Source organism: Eurosta solidaginis, chromosome 4, assembly GCF_040869045.1.
Source record: "Eurosta solidaginis isolate ZX-2024a chromosome 4, ASM4086904v1, whole genome shotgun sequence".
Taxonomy (NCBI): Eukaryota; Metazoa; Arthropoda; class Insecta; order Diptera; family Tephritidae; genus Eurosta; species Eurosta solidaginis.
In genome coordinates, this window is record NC_090322.1 from 237289206 (window position 1) to 237311628 (window position 22423).

Genomic DNA, 22423 nt, shown 5'->3' on the forward strand with positions numbered 1-22423 from the left:
ATTTTTCGATTCTTCTATCTCCATGTTCGTCTCATTCTATCTCTTTCTCAATCTCCTTTTCCTTATCTCTTTTCTCTTCTCTCAATTTCTTCTTATTCTTCTGCATCCCTTATTGCCTGTCCCAGAGGGTGGTAAGTATTTTATTCCAGTCCCAGTCCCAGTCCCACTCCGAGTCTCAGTCCCAGTCCTAGTCCTAATCCCAGTCCCAGTCCGTCTCGGGATAATATATTATTCTGTTCTAAAGCACTCATCAACAGCTTTCATTTGATATCCGTATTCTATAAACATATTCTTGGGGTACTGGGGTCCACGTTTTGGCCTATATCTCGAGACCCTAGTCACCCAGGGGTATGAAAATTACCCTCTTCTAAAGCATTCATCAACAGCTTTCATTTGACATCCATATTCTATAACAAGTAAGGAAGGCTAAGTTCGGGTGTAACCGAACATAACATACTCAGTTGAGAGCTATGGAGACAAAATAAGGAAAATCAATCTGGGGTAACCCTGGAATGTGGTTGTATAACATGTGTATCAAATGAAAGGTATTAAAGAGTATTTTAAGAGAGAGTAAGCCATAGTTCTATGGATGAACGCCATTTAGGGATATCGCCATAAAGGTAGACCAGGACTGACTCTAGAATTTGTTTGTACGATATGGGTATCAAATGAAAGGTGTTACTGAGCATTTTAAGAGGGAGTGGGACTTAGGTCTATCGGTGGACGCCTTTTCGAGATGGCCCCATTAAGGTGGACCAGGGGTGATTCTATAATGTGTTTGTACGATATGGGTATCAAATGAAAGCTGTTAATGAGTATTTTGAAAAGGAGTGATCCTTAGTTCCATAGGTGGACGCCGTTTCGAGATATCGCCATAAAGGTGGACCAGGGGTGTCTCTAGAATGTGTTTGTACGATATGGGAATCAAATGAAAGGTGTTACTGAGCATTTTAAGAGGGAGTGGGCATTAGGTCTATAGGTGGACGCCTTTTCGAGATATCGCCATTAGGGTGGGCCAGGGGTGACTCTAGAATGTTTGTACGGTATGGGTATCAAACGAAAGGTGTTACTGAGCATTTTAAGAGGGAGTGGGCATTAGGTCTATAGGTGGACGCCTTTTCGAGATATCGCCATTAGGGTGGGCCAGGGGTGACTCTAGAATGTGTTTGTACGATATGGGTATCAAATGAAAGGTGGTAAGGAGTATTTTAAAAGGGAGTAATCCTTAGTTCTATAGGTGGACGCCTTTTCGAGATATCGCCATAAAGGTGGACCAAGGGTGACTCTAGAATATTTGTACGATATGGGTATCAAACGAAAGGTGTTACTGAGCATTTTAAGAGGGAGTGGGCATTAGGTCTATAGGTGGACGCCTTTTCGAGATATCGCCATTAGGGTGGGCCAGGGTGACTCTAGAATGTGTTTGTACGATATGGGTATCAAATGAAAGGTGGTAATGAGTATTTTAAAAGGGAGTAATCTTTAGTTTTATAGGTGGACGCCTTTTCGAGATATCGCCATAAAGCTGGACCAAGGGTGACTCTAGAATGTTTGTACGGTATGGGTATCAAACGAAAGGTGTTACTGAGCATTTTAAGAGGGAGTGGGCATTAGGTCTATAGGTGGACGCCTTTTCGAGATATCGCCATTAGGGTGGGCCAGGGTGACTCTAGAATGTGTTTGTACCATATGGGTATCAAATGAAAGGTGGTAATGAGTATTTTAAAAGGGAGTAATCCTTAGTTCTATAGGTGGACGCCTTTTCGCGATATCGCCATTAGGGTGGGCCAGGTGTGACTCTAGAATGTTTGTACGATATGGGTATCAAACGAAAGGTGTTACTGAGCATTTTAAGAGGGAGTGGGCATTAGGTCTATAGGTGGACGCCTTTTCGAGATATCGCCATTAGGGTGGGACAGGGGTGACTCTAGAATGTTTGTACGATATGGGTATCAAACGAAAGGTGTTACTGAGCATTTTAAGAGGGAGTGGACATTAGGTCTCTAGGTGGACGCCTTTTCGAGATATCGCCATTAAGGTGGGCCAGGGGTGACTCTAGAATGTTTGTACGATATGGGTATCAAACGAAAGGTGTTACTGAGCATTTTAAGAGGGAGGGGGCATTAGGTCTATAGGTGGACGCCTTTTCGAGATATCGCCATTAGGGTGGGACAGTGGTGACTCTGGTATGTTTTTGTACGATATGGATATCAAATTAAAGGTATTAATGAGGGTTTTAAAAGCGAGTGGCCCTTAGATGTATATGTGAAGGCGTTCTCGCGATATCGACCAAAATGTGGACCAGGTGATCCAGAAAATCATCTGTCGGGTACTGCTAATTTATTTATATATGCAATACCACTAACAGTATTCCTGAAAAGATTCCAAGGGCTGTTGATTTCGCCTTGTAGAACTTTTTCATTTTCTTCTACTTAATATGGTAGGTGTCACACCCATTTTACAAAGTTTTTTCCAAAGTTATATTTTGCGTCAATAAACCAATCCAGTTACCATGTTTCATCCCTTTTTTCGTATTTGGTATAGAATTATGGCATTTTTTTCATTTTTCGTAATTTTCGATATCGATAAAGTGGGCGTGGTTATGGTCAGATTTCGCCTATTTTTTATACCAAGAAAAAGTGAGCTCAGGTAAGTACGTGGGCTAAGTTTAGTAAAGATATATCGGATTTTGCTCAAGTTATTGTGTAATTGGCCGAGCGGAAGAACAGACGGTGGACTGTGTATAAAAACTGGGCGTGGCTTCCACCGATTTCGCCCATTTTCACAGAGAACAGTTACCGTCATAGAATTTATGCTCCTACCAAATTTGAGAAGGATTGGTAAATTTTTGTTCGACTTATGGCAATAAAAGTATTCTAGACAAACTAAATGAAAATGGGCGGAGCCACGCCCATTTTGAAATTTTCTTTTATTTTTGTATTTTGTTGCATCATATCATTACTGGAGTTTAATTTTGACTTAATTTACTTATATACAGTAAAGATATTAAATTTTTTGTTAAAATTTGAATTTAAAAAAATTTTTTTTTAAAAAGTGGGCGTGTTCTTCATCCAATTTTGCTAATTTTTATTTGGCACATATAGAGTGATAGTAGTAACGTTCCTGCCAAATTTCATCATGATATCTTCAACGACTGCCAAATTACAGCTTGCAAAACTTTTAAATTACCTTCTTGTAAAAGTGGGCGGTGCCACGCCCATTGTCCAAAATCTTACTAATTTTTTATTCTGCGTCATAACGTCAACCCATCTACCAAGTTTCGTCGCTTTATCTGTCTTTTGTAATGAGTTATCGCACTTTTTCGGTTTTTCGAAATTTTCGATATCGAAAAAGTGGGCGTGGTTATAGTCCGATATCGTTCATTTTAAACAGCGATCTGAGATGGGTGCTCAGGAACCTACATACCAAATTTCATCAAGATACCTCAAAATTTACTCAAGTTATCGTGTTAACGGACGGACGGACGGACGGACGGACGGACGGACATGGCTCAATCAAATTTTTTTTCGATCCTGATTATTTTGATATATGGAAGTCTATATCTATCTCGATTCCTTTATATATGTACAACCAACCGTTATCCAATCAAACTTAATATACTCTGTGAGCTCTGCTCAACTGAGTATAAAAACACTCTAGGGGTACCCGGGTCCACGTTTTGGCCTATATCTCGAGACCCTAGTCACCCAGTCACCTAACCTATATTTCAAGTTAGATCAAAATACACAAGGGGTGCAATACAAATTCAAAATCGGTTCAGTAGTTTAGGAGTCCATTGGCCTCAATTGTGTGACACGTGTTTTTTATATATTAAGATATGAAATATAATGGGATTAGTATATTAACCAGTAGGATGCTGATGCAAATATCGACTAGTATGTCAGCTGGTGTTACAATGATGCATAGACTGGGTAGTATGCCAACTGGTATGTTGAGGTTGAATACACTAACTAGTATGTCAATTTGTATGATATTGATGTATATAACAACTAGTATTCCATCTGCTATAATGCTGGCGCAAAGGCTGACTAGTGTGTTAATTGGTATGACCCTGATGGGTATGCTGACTAGTACGGCACCTGGTACGATTTTGGTGTATATAATGACTAGTTTGTCAATTGGTATGATGCTGATGCAGATATTTCGTAGGACATCGCCGTGTTAAAAATAGCAGTTGCTAATATGGAAAAATTACAGAACTCATACTAGTTGGGATTTTTGGCAAACTAGTTTTCTTCTAGTATACAACTAGTTGGTTTGACTTCAGGGTACGTCCTACCTCATCGCTTTTTTATCAACTACTAAACCACTAACAGCATAATGATTTTGCTCTTATTAAAACAGCCACAGTTTCAATTTTGGTCACCACTGCTTCAATGGAAACATTACTATACAAACACATTCATATGTTTCGAAGTCAGAATTTACCGTTACTTATATGTATTTCCCACGCATTCACCTCACCACTCACTAGACCGACAGTCATGCATATGAGGGCGTTGTTAGGCGAGCAGATTTGCACAGTTGAATACTGAATTGTCGTAACTTTTTCTGGGTTCGAAGCCCGTTCAATTTTATTCTTCTTATTTTTTTTAGCTGAAATTAGAAAAATGCTTATAATGCAACAAAATAGCAAAATTTTGCCGATAAGCGCGGTTTCTTACAAAATCAAAGCAAACTTTTTTGCAAGAATACAATAATTGTGCTAAACCATTTGACAAAATCAAAAGCTAACCAAATTCAAAAATTATTGAATTGCTTTCAATTGTTAGAAATTGTTCTCAAAGGTAAATAAAATAGTTTTAAAAATTTTTTAAGTTAAACGGTTTTATTGAAAACAATACTTACATTAAGTAATAATGATACTAAAAGATGGAAAATAATTAGGTAGGTCCTAGGTACTAGTCATCACACTCCTCATCAATCCAGGGCGTTGATAAGACAATTAAATAAAAGCGTTGGGCGTAGCATAACCTGATTAAGATTCAGTTGGTCTTACTTATACATATATACTTATACTCTCAAACTATTGTACACATCTTTAGTTAGATCGAGGTTGGAGTATGCGGTATTTGTTTGGAAACCTTTCGATGCTGTTTATATCAAGAGGTTGGAGTCTGTTCAGAGAGCTTTTGTGCACTTTGCATTGCGGTCGATGAATTTTGTAGACCCTGTACCATCATATCACTCTCGCTGTTTACTGATAAATCTTATGTCACTGGACTCCAGGCGAACTCTGTTGTCAATGTACCTTGTCTTTGATATCGTTTCGGGCTCAATTGACTGTTCTTACCTCCTCATGAAAATTCGTTTTAATGTACCCTGTCGTATCCTTCGTTCTAACGATTTCTTTTACATGGGTGTTGCTAGAACGGTGCATGCAATGAATGGTCCCCTTAGGGGGACACTTTCTCAATTTAATGCTTATTTCTATTCCTTGGCGTTTGATTTTAGTTTAGTAAATTTACATTTAAAAACCTGATAATCAGATACTTGTCATAAAGTTAAATAAAATAAATGTAAGGCGCGATAACCTCCGAAGAGATCTAAGGCCGAGCTTCTCTTCCAATTTGTGTCGTGCTCCTCTTGATTTTCCCTACAAATTGGCCGGATGGGACCTACATGATTTTATGCCGACTCCGAACGGCATCTGCAAGGCAGATGAGTTTTCACTGAGAGCTTTTGCTTTTGGCAGAAATACATACGGAGCGCTTGCCAAACACTGCCGAGGGCGACCCCGTTTAGAAAAATTTTCTTCTAATTGAAAAACCTTATTTCTAAAATTTTTTGATGTTGCTTTGCCCGGGGTTTGAACCCAGGGCATCCGGTGTGGTAGGCGGAGCACGCTACCATCACACCACGGTGGCCGCTTTCATAAAGTTAACTATACTTTTTATATAAGCTATGTAAACTTGAAGTTTTGTATATTAACAGTCTATAAACACCTTGTTTGTTGATTAAATAAATAAATAAATAAATAAATATATGAAAATATGATTTGTAAGGATATGAGCGGTTGACTATCAATAGAAATTTGATGCGACCCACGCTTTTATTTATTTGTCTGATCAATTTAATTTCATTTAAAATAATTTATTGAATTTTTACTTAATTTTTAAATATTATTAATATGCAATAATCCATTGAAATCATAAATTGTTTGAATTTTTGCGAAGAATTTGCTTTGAAATTACACAACTTTTGCTCACAGAAAATGCAGGAACACAGAGAAAATTTAGTTGAAAAATAAGAGAGTTCTCAATAAGTCCCTCGAATTCTGTTGAAACTCTCTCAAAAATTTTTTTGTGGGGAATCCTTCACCATGATTTTGGTGGCCGTCGTGAAACTCAAATGGGTCGTACCTGAAAATTCGCCATAAAACGCCTTCTCATTGAGTATATTGTGACGAATATTCACATCACCAAATGTTACTAGCATCCCTAATCCGATACTAAGCAGCAGATACTCACCATCAGCCGAAGTAGTATTCACATATACACACGCATATGCCTATGCGAGAGGCTATAAACTAAAAATACTCACACATATATACTGGTAACCAAGTAGAAGTTTCTAGAAGGAGAAACGTCTAGACATTTGGAGAAATATGCGGACAAAGCAACAGAGCGTATAAAAGTAGAGCAAGCTGAGTAGTCGGAATCAGTTTTGATTTAAGCACGCTATTGGTTGTGAAGTACTCTCAATGTAGTCTAATAAAGACCATTTTGCATTCTTGAATATTGGAGTTATTTATTCAACAGTTTAGCGATTCGAACGTTAGCAGAAGATTTGGAATAAGCGTAAATTCACTAAATTCGTTACAATATGTTCTCTGACAAGACAATGGGCCTAATGATTAGAAAACAAAAAACAAAAAGAAAACAAGTAAGGAAGGCTAAGTTCGGGTGTAACCGAACATTACATACTCAGTTGAGAGCTATGGAGACAAAATAAGGAAAATCACCATGTAGGAAAATGAACCTAGGGTAACCCTGGAATGTGGTTGTATGACATGTGTATCAAATGGAAGGTATTAAAGAGTATTTTAAGAGAGAGTAGGCCATAGTTCTATGGATGGACGCCATTTAGGGATATCGCCATAAAGGTGGACCAGGGCTGACTCTAGAATGTGTTTGTACGATATGGGTATCAAATGAAAGGTGATAATGAGTATTTTAAAAGGGAATGGGCTTTAGTTCTATAGGTGAACGCCTTTTCGAGAAATCCCCATAAAGGTGGACCAGGGGTGACTCTAGAATATGTTTGTACGATATGGGTATCAAATGAAAGCTGTTAATGAGTATTTTGAAAAGGAGTGATCCTTAGTTCCCTAGGTGGACGCCGTTTCGAGATATCGCCATAAAGGTGGACCAGGGGTGTCTCTAGTTGTACGATATGGGAATCAAATGAAAGGTGTTACTGAGCATTTTAGGAGGGAGTGGGCATTAGGTCTATAGGTGGACGCCTTTTCGAAATGTCGCCATTAGGGTGGGCCAGGGGTGACTCTAGAATGTGTTTGTATGATATGGGTATCAAATGAAAGATAGTAATGAGTATTTTAAAAGGGAGTAATCCTTAGTTCTATAGGTGGACGCCTTTTCGAGATATCGCCATAAAGGTGGACCAAGGGTGACTCTAGAATGGTTGTACGATATGGGTATCAAACGAAAGGTGTTACTGAGCATTTTAAGAGGGAGTGGGCATTAGGTCTATAGGTGGACGCCTTTTCGAGATATCGTCATTAGGGTGGGCCAGGGGTGACTCTAGAATGTGTTTGTACGATATGGGTATCAAACGAAAGGTGTTACTGAGCATTTTAAGAGGGAGTGGGCATTAGGTCTATAGGTGGACGCCTTTTCGAGATATCGCCATTAGGGTGGGCCAGGGGTGACTCTAGAATGTTTGTACGATATGGGTAGCAAACGAAAGGTGTTACTGAGCATTTTAAGAGGGAGTGGGCATTAGGTCTATAGGTGGACGCCTTTTCGAGATATCGCCATTAGGGTGGACCAGGGGTGACTCTAGAATGTTTGTACGATATGGGTATCAAACGAAAGGTGTTACTGAGCATTTTAAGAAGGAGTGGACATTAGGTCTATAGGTGGACGCCTTTTCGAGATATCGCCATTAGGGTGAGCCAGGGTTGACTCTAGAATGTTTTTACGATATGGGTATCAAACGAAAGGTGTTACTGAGCATTTTAAGAGGGAGTGGGCATTAGGTCTATAGGTGGACGCCTTTTCGAGATATCGCCATTAGGGTGGGCCAGGGGTTACTATAGAATGTTTGTACGATATGGGTATCAAACGAAAGGTGTTACTGAGCATTTTAAGAGGGAGTGGGCATTAGGTCTATAGGTGGACGCCTTTTCGAGATATCGCCATTAGGGTGGGCCAGGGGTGACTCTAGAATGTTTGTACGATATGGGTAGCAAACGAAAGGTGTTACTGAGCATTTTAAGAGGGAGTGGGCATTAGGTCTATAGGTGGACGCCTTTTCGAGATATCGCCATTAGGGTGGGCCAGGGGTGACTCTAGAATGTTTGTACGATATGGGTATCAAACGAAAGGTGTTACTGAGCATTTTAAGAGGGAGTGGACATTAGGTCTATAGGTGGACGCCTTTTCGAGATATCGCCGTTAGGGTGAGCCAGGGGTGACTCTAGAATGTTTTTACGATATGGGTATCAAACGAAAGGTGTTACTGAGCATTTTAAGAGGGAGTAGGCATTATGTCTATAGGTGCACGCCTTTTCGAGATATCGCCATTAGGGTGGGCCAGAGGTGACTCTAGAATGTGTTTGTACGATATGGATATCAAATTAAAGGCATTAATGAGGGTTTTAAAAGCGAGTGGCCCTTAGATGTATATGTGAAGGCGTTCTCGCGATATCGACCAAATGTGGACCAGGTGATCCAGAAAATCATCTGTCGGGTACTGCTAATTTATTTATATATTCAATACCACTAACAGTATTCCTGCCAAGATTCCAAGGGCTGTTGATTACGCCTTGTAGAACTTTTTCATTTTCTTCTACTTAATATGGTAGGTGTCACACCCATTTTACAAAGTTTTTTCCAAAGTTATATTTTGCGTCAATAAACCAATCCAGTTACCATGTTTCATCCCTTTTTTCGTATTTGGTATAGAATTATGGCATTTTTTTCATTTTTCGTAATTTTCGATATCGATAAAGTGGGCGTGGTTATGGTCGGATTTCGGCCATTTTTTATACCAAGATAAAGTGAGTTCAGATAAGTACGTGGGCTAAGTTTAGTAAAGATATATCGGTTTTTGCTCAAGTTATTGTGTTAACGGCCGAGCGGAAGGACAGACGGTGGACTGTGTATAAAAACTGGGCGTGGCTTCCACCTATTTTGCCCATTTTCACAGAGAACAGTTACCGCCATAGAGTCTATGCTCCTACCAAATTTCAAAAGGATTGGTAAATGTTTGTTCGACTTATGGCATTAAAAGTATTCTAGACAAACTAAATGAAAATGGGCGGAGCCACGCCCATTTTGAAATTTTCTTTTATTTTTGTATTTTGTTGCATCATATCATTACTGGAGTTGAATTTTGACTTAATTTACTTATATACAGTAAAGATATTAAACTTTTTGTTAAAATTTGAATTTAAAAGAAATTTTTTTTAAAAAGTGGGCGTGTTCTTCATCCAATTTTGCTAATTTTTATTTAGCACATATATAGTAATAGTAGTAACGTTCCTGCCAAATTTCATCATGATATCTTCAACGACTGCCAAATTACAGCTTGCAAAACTTTTAAATTACCTTCTTGTAAAAGTGGGCGGTGCCACGCCCATTGTCCAAAATCTTACTAATTTTCTATTCTGCGTCATAACGTCAACCCATCTACCAAGTTTCATCTCTTTAACCGCCTTTGGCAATGAATTATCGCATTTTTTCGGTTTTTCGAAATTTTCGATATCGAAAAAGTGGGCGTGGTTATAGTCCGATATCGTTCATTTTAAATAGCGATCTGAGATGAGTGCTCAGGAATCTACATACCAATTTTCATCAAGATACCTCAAAATTTACTCAAGTTATCGTGTTAACGGACGGACGGACGGACGGACATGGCTCAATCAAATTTTTTTTGGATCCTGATTATTTTGATATATGGAAGTCTATATCTATCTCGATTCCTTTATATATGTACAACCAACCGTTATCCAATCAAACTTAATATACTCTGTGAGCTCTGCTCAACTGAGTATAAAAACAAAAGATTTGTTTGTTATAGCTTTAACATACATTTTTAAGGAGACTTGGCAACCCTCTTCGAGTGAAGTATTGTTTCATTTGAGCGCGCAAATAATTCGCAAATTTTAGCATTTCTATAGACATTTTAACAGAAACTTACAAAAAGTATAAAAGTTATTGCAACTTCCATAGTGTGGAGTACGGAGTCCAGCTGAAAGTCATTAATTGTAGTGCAATCAGAGAAAACTATAAGTCTACTTGTGATATTAAACGGGGGCATTACAATTACAACGGCAGCGAGTTGTGCAGAAGTAACAAACATCACAATAAACAAAAAGACAATTGTCAAACGTCACGCATTGCCGAGAATTGAGCAAACAGTGCTGCCACATATACAAAATAATTTGGATGTTTTTATCAAATCCAAACGTTAATTATAATTTCTCGTTTCGTTTTCCAACCATGCAACATACGCCAACATCACAAGCGGCAAAACGCAAGGTGGGTGAGACTTCCCCTGAAATCTCACTACATGACATTATGTCTGCGATAAAGGGCATTAAAAGGCTTGATGGTTTAGCTACTAAAGGCGACATAGATGAGCTGAAGCAAACGGTTGGTGTCCAAATTGAGCGCCTTAAAGCTGAAAATGAGGAACTTAGAGCCGAGTTGACTCTGTTTAAGCGTGAAAGGGAGCTAGGCAGGATGGATTTAAATCACCTGGTGAAGGAGTGTAAGAAGACAAATGTTATTATAAGAGATATGCCAGAAGAAGCCTCTCCTAAACAAGCGGTACAAAAGCTATGCGGCGAGAAGCTAAATATGCAACATGTTCAAGTCCGAGAGGCGCGCAAATTGTATGGCAAAAGCCAGAAAATGAGCGTGACAGCGGAGTTTAAGCAGAGATGGCTAGTGATGTCCTCAAAAATGCTAAGAAACTATCTGGGACAGCATAAAAAAGTACTGCTCCATTTGAAAAAGGATCTTGTGAGGCTGGACCGCTCGCACAATATTAGAATAAGAAACGATGCAATGTGTATCAATCAAAAATGGATGGCGTTTAACACAGATAGAGTATTAATGTACGATGGAGAACCAGCTGAGGTTTTGCTTCGAAGCCTCTATGGCGGAAACCTTAGCAAAGTAGATGTTACGTATGATAACATCTTGAGTAAGATTACCACAAAAAACTAAGATTTTTATGTAGTGGCTATTTAAGTTTAAATCAGCCCTTGCCGACATGTGTTTTAAATGATGACACTATATCGAGCTCTAGAGAAGCCCAATAAAATCTCTCCGTTCTATCGTAAAATATAGCTAATTTGAATAGCAAATTTAAATTTGATGATGCATTTACTTACATCCAAAGTTTTGATATATTCTTTTTGGCTGAGGATAGATCGAAGTTCTTTCACCTTTTTAAAGAGTACCATCTGCACTGGATCGATGCAACGAAAGCACATAAGGCCAGCCGTGCTAGCGGTGGTTGCTTGTTTGGCTTTAAAAAATGCATCGAATCGCAATATAGTCTAAAATTTATTACAAAACATGGTTGTAAATATTTGTCTGTATGTTTAAATGACGTCGTCTTCTGTTTTATACTGCAATATTTGAACTGTACGCGCTGGAATGCTGATTTTGAAACTCTTCAGCATTTCCTTGACAATTTTAGACCGAGCTCATTTTGTATTGTTGGCGATCTCAATGCCCGTATGGGGTCATCTCAAGTAGTGCAAAAAGATACGTTATCTACTTTTGCGAGTGTGCGTGACACACGCACATCTAAAGATTCTTTAATAGATAATAAAGGCAGACGAAAACTTAGTTTGGCTGAACACTTGGGTGGGGTTATTTTAAACGGAAGGGTTGATGGTTATCTGAGTGGTAAATTTACCTTTTGCGGTGGAGTTCGCCGCACAGTGATTGATTATGCTATCTGCTCTTTTGATTTGCTTGGTCTAATTGATGGATTTTATGTAAAATCAAAATGCTTCTCCGACCATATGCCGGTTGTTATTAATTTCAACGGCTGTCCGTGTAGTGCCAACTCCGAGCAACACGTATTTTCTCCCAGACTCTCATGGAAACCACATGACGCGAATAAGTTTATGGAGCTCATTACTAGGTCCTCCAAAAGTGAATATATATACTCTGAGGCCCCTATTGATGAAAAAGTGTTTATAATTACTGATAAAATTATAACGGCGGTACACAACTGCAAAGGAAAGTGTCTTTTCTCACCGAAAAATACGTGTTTTGATAGACAGTGCGCAAATTGCGGAAACTTGCACAAGAAGTTAATGAACGATTTAAATATTCTGAGAAGGAGGATTACAGATTGTGATAGAATTAATTACCTCACTCTTCGTAAAAAATATGTTAAACTCTGTAATAGGAAGAAATTAGAGCGGCGATGTAAGGAAATTGAACAGCTTAATAGCGTTAGGAATTCAATTGACTGGTGGCGGCTAGCAAACTCACTTTGTAAAGTAAGTTGTAACCTTAAGATCCGTGACTTCTATCTTCATTTCAAAGAACTCCTATACCGTAATAATATTGATTCGTGCGTGCACGGGGCAATGCCCAAGCTTTCTGATCCCTTTCTTGATGCTCCTTTTGATTGCAGGGAACTCCAATTGGTTATTGATGGTACCAAATGCAAAAAATCCCCTGGGCAGGATGGCCTATGTTATGAATTTTACAAGTTTGCTCCCCAATGTTTCCTCTATGTAATGCTGGCACTTCTAAACTTTATCTATTTGAAAAAGCAGATTCCTTCCTCTTTCAGTTCCTCCATCTTGATTGCCCTCTTTAAGAAACGGCACCCTAATGCTACTACAAATTACAGAGGTCTGTCTTTGCTAGACACTATTTATAAAATCTTTTCTGGGCTTCTACTTGGTCGCATAAATGCTTGGATCGATTGTAACAATATTTTAAGTGAGTCTGAGTACGGTTATCGCAGAGGCTATTCGACGACTACAATATCTTAGTGCTTTCAATCATTTGCCACTCAATCTTTCACGTAATAAAACAACTTTTGCCTTTTTTGTAGATTTCTCGTGTGCTTTTGATACGATTCCCCGCAACATGCTCTTTTGTAAACTAGCCTCCTATGGTCTTTCAACTCATATGATTGAAATTTTAAGATTAGTCTACGCTAATAAGTCTTGCAAAGTTCTGTTTGGTGGCAATCTGTCAGAGCCTTTCCCTGTTATTCACGGTGTCCGCCAAGGCTGCCTCTTAAGCCCGGTTCTATTCTCTTTGTACTTAAATGACCTAAATGGCTATTTGTGCGGGGGTGTCAGGGTTAAGAATATTAACGTGAAGGTGCTTATGTACGCAGATGATCTGGTCTTGCTTGCGGAATCACCGGAACAGCTACAGGAAATGATAAACTCCCTTTACAACTTTTGTGATCAATGGGCACTAGCTGTCAACTTGAACAAGTCAAAAATCATGGTATTTAGGATAGGTGGTAGAGCCCCCGGCTCATGGAAATGGATCTACGGTAGGGAAGTTATTGAAGTAGTTAACGAATACAAATACTTAGGTGCTCCTCTCACTTGTGAACTGTCTTTTAATAAACGTTTGGACTCAAAGCTAGTGGATGCTAAAAACGCTATTAACGCAACGTGGCTGAGCTATATTAATAACCTTCGGATCTGTTTGTCGCAGAAAATAAAAATCTTCGAGGCTGCTTCCAGGTCCATTATGTTTTACGGCGCGCAGGTATGGGGGGTTAATGAATTCGACCAAGTTGAGAAACTTCTTAGATTTTTCGTAAAGAAACTAATCTTACTTACCTCTAATACGCCAAACTACATGTTGCATCTGGAAACAGGCTTCCAGCCCCTATATTTACATACGCTTCGCCTACACATGCTCTATATCGCCCGCTGCTTTAGCCTATCAAATGACAGAATCCCGCGTATTCTAGCAGAGGAGACTTCCAACCTGGGGATTTCGTGGACAAAAACTTGGAAAGAACTTATTAACACCGTCAATCTACCTTTCATTACGTAATTGCCATGAGCTAATATACAATCCTTTACTTCCTCGCTCTTAGAACGCTTAGCTGAGTATAATACATATAGATCCCTCGAAATGGCTCGGAAGTCTACTACTCACGACCTTTACCCGGCCCTTGTGCCGTTGGAGAGTATGTATTTCACTGATGATTACAGTGCGTATGCAGCCAGTCTGATTCTCCGGGCACGTGGAGGTTTATTGAATCTAAACGCTAGAATCTATAAAAATATATCGTCTCCATTTTGCACAGTATGTAACTTGCAGGAGCCAGAAGACGTTTTTTCTCTTTATTGGCACATGTCCGATATATAACAACATTCGTTCTCTTTACTTTGGTGAAAGAACTTTAGATATGGCCAAGGTGCTTGCCAGTTTAAATGGATTTCACTTCGAGACTCTGGCCAAGTTTCTGGCGGAAAGCTTTAAAATTAGATACTTATTAATAAATGAATTTTTGTAACTCGATAGTATTTTATTTAACACGTGGTGTGGCACACAACATACTCTGTTATCGTCGCTAGAATCTAATTTAATATATTTATTTAAGTGTTTTGATGTACGCAAAAGTATGTCATGCTCTGTATCTGATTTTTTTTGGCAAAAATAAATATATACTACTGCTACTACTACATACATTTTTAAGTTGTTTTCATACAAATTTCTGAAAACTTGAAAAAAAATAATGTTTCCTTATTTATATTTATTCACACGAAACAATGGAGAACTTAATTAATTTCTCGTTAGCAATTCTTTTGTTTGCTTTTCAGTTCAATAAATAAAGGAATTATAATTAAACCCCACGATGGCTAGATAATATTTACTTTTTAATTAAAACAAGTAAGGAAGGCTAAGTTCGGGTGTAACCGAACATTACATACTCAGCTGAGAGCTATGGAGACAAAATAAGGGAAAATGACCACGTAGGAAAATGAACCTAGGGTAACCCTGGAATGTGTTTGTATGACATGTGTTTCAAATAGAAGGAATTAAACAGTATTTTTAGAGGAAGTAGGCCATAGTTCTATGGGTGGACGCCATTTAGGGATATCACCATAAAAGTGGACCTGAACTGACTCTAGAATTTGTTTGTACGATATGGGTATCAAATGAAGGGTGTGAATGAGTATTTTAAAAGGGCGTGGGCTTAGTTCTATAGGTGGACGCTTTTTCCAGATATCGCCATAAAGGCGGACCAGGGGTGACTCTAGAATTTGTTTCTACGATATGGGTATCAAATGAAAGGTGTTAATGAGTATTTTAAAAGGGAGTGGTGGTAGTTTTATATGTGAAGGCGTTTTCGAGATATTGACCAAAATGTGGAACAGGGTGACCCAGAACATCGCCTGTCGGGTACCGCTAATTTATTTATATATGTAATACCACGAACAGTATTCCGCTCAAGATTCCAAGGGCTGTTGATTTCGCCCTGCAGAACTTTTTCTTTTTCTTCTACTTAATATGGTAGATGTCACACCCATTTTGCAGAGTTTTTTTCTAAAGTTATATTTTGCGACAATAAACCAACCCAATTACCATGTTTCATCCCTTTTTCGTATTTGGTGTAGAATTATGGCATTTTTTTTATTTTTCGTAACTTCGATATCGAAAAAGTGGGCGTGGTCATAGTCAAATTTCGGCCATTTTTTACACCAATACAAAGTGAGTTCAGATAAGTACGTGAACTGGGTTTAGTAAAAATATATCGATTTTTGCTCAAGCTATCGTGTTAACGGCCGAGCGGAAGGAGAGACGGTCGACTGTGTATAAAAACTGGGAGTGGCTTCAACTGATTTCGCCCGTTTTCACAGAAAACCGTTCATAGAAGCTATGCCCTTACCAAATTTCACAAGGATTGGTAAATTTTTGTTAGACTTGTGGCATTAAAAGTATCCTAGACAAATTAAATGAAAAAGGGCGGAGCCACGCCCATTTAGAAATTTTCTTTTATTTTTGTATTTTTGTTGCATCATATCATAACTGGAGTCGAATCTTGACAGAATTTTTTTATATACTGTAGGGATATAAAATTTTTTGTTAAAATATGACTTAAAAAAATTTTTTTTTTTTAAGTGGGCGTGGTCGTCCTCCAATTTTGCTAATTTTTATTAAGCATACATATAGTGATAGGAGTAACGTTCCTGCCAAATTTCATCATGATGTCTTCAATGACTGCCAAATTACAGCTTGAAAAACTTCTAAATTACCTTCTTTTAAAAGTGGGCGGTGCTACGCCCCTTGTCCAAAATTTTACTAATTTTCTATTCTGCGCCATAAGTTCAACTCACCTACCAAGTTTTATCGCTTTATCCGTCTTTGGTAATGAATTATCGCACTTTTTCGCATTTTCGAAATTTTCGATATCGAAAACGTGGGCGTGGTTATAGTCCGATATCGTTCATTTTAAATAGCGATCTGAGATGAGTGTCCGAGAAACTACATACCAAATTTCATTAATATACCTAAAAATTTACTCAAGTTATCGTGTTGACGGGCAGACGGACGGACGGACATGGCTCAATCAAATTTTTTTTCGATACTGATGATTTAGATACATAGGGAAGTCTATATCTATCTCGATTCCTTTATACCTGTACAACCGTTATCCAATCAAAGTTAATATACTCTGTGAGCTCTGCTCAACTGTCTGTCGGCCTGTCTGTGTTGGAAAACACAAAAAACCTGATTATTTAGTAAATAATACACCTAGAATGTTGAAAATTGACGTGTGGACTGATATTGAGACTCTTGATAAAAGTTTGAAAACATTTTTTTAAAATGGGCGTGGCATCGTCCACTTGTGATAAAATAAATTTTACAAATATTATTAATCATAAATCAAATATCGGTAAACCTATCATACCAAAATTCGGCAGAGAGTTTGCCTTTACTATGAGGAACGCTTTGAAGAAAAATTAACGAAATCGGTTAAGGACCACGCCCACTTTTATATAAAATTTTTTAAAAGCGTCGTTGACGAAAATAATAAGCTATATCTTATCGAAAAAGAGCTTTGTATAAATAGAACTTTACTTTATAAATTGAATTATAACATTAAATTGGAAAACATTAAAATTTTTGAAAATGGGTGTGGCACCGCCTCTTTTTTGTCTAAGCAATTTTCTATGTTTCGGGAGCCATAACACGAAGAAAAATTAGTTCAGAATAGAACCATATGTATATGTATTATTGCGTAGCCTTGTACACTATTCAGCACACAAAACAAACAACAACAGCATTTCAAGTGTACAGCTGGGTATGTAATGTTCGGTTTCACCCGAACTTAGACTTCCTTAGTTGTTTTTCCTGAAAGGGCGTCTCGCTTTCCATTTCAACTCGCGGTAGATTTCACACGCTCTTCTTTTTGCGCTCGCTTTTAACAAAGCACTGTAGACATCGTATTTTCTTTCGGTTGCAACGCGGTATTTATGCTTTTCAATTTAATAAATAAAGAAATTACTAATTAAAACCTCATGATCGCTAGATAATATTTACTTTTTTGGATTAGCGTGTGACATATATATGGCTATGCTAACCTGGTTGCTATGAACTCCAGCAAAATTTTAGGTAATCAATGGCCAATGGTCACACAAATCACTTTTTCGCAAATATTTCGCTTTATCAGAATTTCAAGATTTCGTCGTATAATACAAAGTTGTAGGTCAGTACATTCTCGAAAAGTTTTTCCTGAGCTCTGCTTTCCAGAGATTTATCGTTACTGCGCACAGTTCAAAGTACTTATATAGTGGGTGAATGGAAAATGTCTTCCCTGATAAAAGAAAATTTGCACAAAAGCTTTGAACATATTTGAAATTTAAACAAAATTGGACCTAGGAAAGCCCATTTATTCTATCCAAATTTTATATATGACCAAACTTGATGGCAGCTCTAACACACCTTGCAGTCTTTGAAATCCGTCCACATCCCATATAGCATCATTACCATAAATTGGCGTTCAGCTCCCTGAGCAATTTTGGCTGTTGCGTAACAAGTCATGCCAGCTTTCCCTGTTTCGCGATAACTGGCGCCAATTGGGAGCACCAAGAGAGGTCAAGTGTTCCCCCACCTGAATCTCCCAGCTAAGTTGAAGGCTCCCTAGTCCTCTGCTTCCAAACTGCGGTGTCGACTGACATACTTTATTGGCCGCAGCGTCTTCTTCAATTCACATAAGATGACCGAGCGAGCGAAGCCCTCGCTGCACTATCGTCATACCTGCGTAAAGCTCATACCGCTCCTCTTTATGCCACCTTTGACACACGCCTTCAACAACACGGACAGGACCATAAATCTTTCGGAGAACCTTTCTCGCGTTTTGTTCAGGCCAATAATATCAATATCATCAAATTCATACATTCTGGGGGCTTTTGACGCAGGAACAACATTTCTGTTGACCTCTTGAAAGTAGAGCTCAGACTATACATTAGGAGAATGTAAAGTGGGATAGTATGATAAAGCGAGACATTTTGAGAAAAAGTGATTTTAGTGACATTTGACCATTGATTACCTAAATATTCAATTCGTCCCTAGCTAGCGGCTGAGCATAGACTTATGGCACACGCTAATGGTAGTTACTCTGCAACAAATATTCAATTTATTAAAACTTTATATAAATAAATGTAAGGCGCGATAACCTCCGAGGGGATTTGAGGCCCAGTTTCTCTTCCAATTTGCGTCGTGCTCCTCTTGATTTTTCCTACAAATTGATGGGTTGGGCCCTACTTGTTTTATTCCGACTCCGAACGGCATCTGCAAGGCAGATGATTTTTCACTGAGAGATTTTCATGGCAGAAATACGCTCGGAGTGCTTGCCAAAACTTCCGCGGGGCGACCCGGCTTAGACAAATTTTCTTCTAATCGACAAAACTTGTTTCTAAAAATTTGATGTTGCTTTACGCGGGGCGTGAACCCAGGATCCTCGGTGTGGATGGCGGAGCAGGCTACCATCGCAACACGGCGGCCGCCTTTATTTATTTAACTGAAAATCAAACAAAACAATTGCTAACCAAATAATAATTAAGGCTTCCATTATGTCGTGTCAATAAAAAATTAGCAAATGTTGTTTCTTCAAGTTATCAGAAAATTGTACGAAAACAACTTCAAACTTAAAGCTAAATCTAATTAAAGCAAATTCTTAGTTGTTTATTTACTACGCTCATTGTCTTGCAATATTAAATAAACAGTCTTAACGAATAGACAAACAAATTTCAATACGTTTATATCTTTTCCAAGTAAAATCTTTTGTGCGCATGAAATTTGGAGTCATAATTATACTCAGTTGAGCAGAGCTCACAGAGTATATTAAGTTTGATTGGATAACGGTTGGTTGTACATATATAAAGGAATCGAGATAGATATAGACTTCCATATATCAAAATAATCAGGATCGAAAAAAAATTTGATTGAGCCATGTCCGTCCGTCCGTCCGTCCGTCCGTCCGTCCGTCCGTTAACACGATAACTTGAGTAAATTTTGAGGTATCTTGATGAAATTTGGTATGTAGGTTCCTGAGCACTCATCTCAGATCGCTATTTAAAATGAACGATATCGGACTATAACCACGCCCACTTTTTCGATATCGAAAATTTCGAAAAACCGAAAAAGTGCGATAACTCATTACAAGAGACAGATAAAGCGACGAAACTTGGTAGATGGGTTGACGTTATGACGCAGAATAGAAAATTAGTAAGATTTTGGACAATGGGCGTGGCACCGCCCACTTTTACAAGAAGGTAATTTAAAAGTTTTGCAAGCTGTAATTTGGCAGTCGTTGAAGATATCATGATGAAATTTGGCAGGAACGTTACTACTATTACTCTATATGTGCTAAATAAAAATTAGCAAAATTGGATGAAGAACACGCCCACTTTTTAAAAAAAAAATTTTTTTAATTCAAATTTTAACAAAAAACTTAATATCTTTACTGTATATAAGTAAATTAAGTCAAAATTCAACTCCAGTAATGATATGATGCAACAAAATACAAAAATAAAAGAAAATTTCAAAATGGGCGTGGCTCCGCCCATTTTCATTTAGTTTGTCTAGAATACTTTTATTGCCATAAGTCGAACAAAAATTTACCAATCCTTCTTAAATTTGGTAGAGGCATAGACTCTATGACGGTAACTGTTTTCTGTGAAAATGGGCGAAATCGGTGGAAGACACGCCCAGTTTTTATACACAGTCCACCGTCTGGCCTCCCTCTCGGCCGTTAACACAATAACTTGACCAAAAACCGATATATCTTTACGAAACTTAGTCCACGCACTTATCTGAACTCACTTTATATTGGTATAAAAAATGGCCGAAATCCGACCGTAACCACGCCCACTTTATCGATATCGAAAATTACGAAAAATGAAAAAAATGCCATAATTCTATACCAAATACGAAAAAAAGGATGAAACATGGTAACTGGATTGGTTTATTGACGCAAAATATAACTTTGGAAAAAACTTTGTAAAATGGGTGTGACACCTACCATATTAAGTAGAAGAAAATGAAAAAGTTCTACAAGGCGAAATCAACAGCGTTTGGAATCTTGGCAGGAATACTGTTAGTGGTATTGCATATATAAATAAATTAGCAGTACCCGACAGATGATTTTCTGGATCACCTGGTCCACATTTTGGTCGATATCGCGAAAACGCCTTCACATATACATCTAAGGGCTCCTCGCTTTTAAAACCCTCATTAATACCTTTAGTTTGATATCCATATCGTACAAACACATTCTAGAGTCACCCCTGGTCCACCCTAATGGCGATATCTCGAAAAGGCGTCCACCTATAGACCTAATGCCCTCTCCCTCCTAAAATGCTCAGTAACACCTTTCGTTTGATACCCATATCGTACAAACATTCTAGAGTCACCCCTGGCCCACCCTAATGGCGATATATCGAAAAGTTGTCCACCTATAGACCTAATGCCCACTCCCTCTTAAAATGCTCAGTAACACCTTTCGTTTGATACGATTCTAGAAGAAGATTCTAGAGTCAGCCTTGGTCCACCTTTATGGCGATATCTCGAAAAGGCGTCCACCTATAGAACTAAGGATTACTTCCTTTTAAAATACTCATTACCACCTTTCATTTGATACCCATATCGTACAAACACATTCTAGAGTCACCCTGGCCCACCCTAATGGCGATATCTCGAAAAGGCGTCCACTTATAGACCTAATGCCCACTCCCTCTTAAAATGCTCAGTAACACCCTTCGTTTGATACCCATATCGTACAAACATTCTAGAGTCACCCCTGGTCCACCCTAATGGCGATATCTCGAAAAGGCGTCCACCTATAGACCTAATGCCCACTCCCTCTTAAAGTGCTCAGTAACACCTTTCGTTTGATACCCATATCGTACAAACACATTATAGAGTCACCCCTGGCCCACCCTAATGGCGATATCTCGAAAAGGCGTCCACCTATAGACCTAATGCCCACTCCCTCTTAAAATGCTCAGTAACACCTTTCGTTTGATACCCATATCGTACAAAGATTCTAGAGTCACCCTTGGTCCACCTTTATGGCGATATCTCGAAAAGGCGTCCACCTATAGAACTAAGGATTACTCCCTTTTAAAATACTCATTACCACCTTTCATTTGATACCCATATCGTACAAACACATTCTAGAGTCACCCTGGCCCACCCTAATGGCGATATCTCGAAAAGGCGTCCACTTATAGACCTAATGCCCACTCCCTCTTAAAATGCTCAGTAACACCCTTCGTTTGATACCCATATCGTACAAACATTCTAGAGTCACCCTTGGTCCACCTTTATGGCGATATCTCGAAAAGGCTTCTTTCCACCTATAGAACTAAAGATCACTCCCTTTGAAAATACTCATTAACACCTTTCATTTGATACCCATATCGTACAAACACATTCTAGAGTCACCCCTGGCCCACCCTAATGGCGATATTTCGAAAAGGCGTCCACCTATAGACCTAATGCCAACTCCCTTTTAAAATGCTCAGTAACACCTTTCGTTTGATACCCATATCGTACAAACATTCTAGAGTCACCCCTGTCCCACCCTAATGGCGACATCTCGAAAAGGCGTCCACCTATAGACCTAATGCCCACTCCCTCTTAAAATGCTCAGTAACACCTTTCATTTGATTCCCATATCGTACAAACAC

The 22423-nt window shown here is 38.5% G+C and overlaps 1 protein-coding gene across 42 annotated transcripts in view; it reads right to left on the reverse strand.

The window, feature by feature from the left end:
* LOC137251101 (uncharacterized) overlaps positions 1-22423 on the reverse strand; it is a 641551-nt gene that overhangs the window by 204440 nt on the left and 414688 nt on the right. The window contains exon 1 of one of the 42 annotated variants that reach the window (XM_067785128.1): positions 12142-12247. The exons of the other annotated variants lie outside the window; for them this stretch is intronic. The gene's annotated coding sequence lies outside the window, so the exon portion shown is untranslated. Of the gene's footprint in view, positions 1-12141; positions 12248-22423 lie in introns of those variants that run through there. 42 annotated transcript variants of the gene reach the window in all.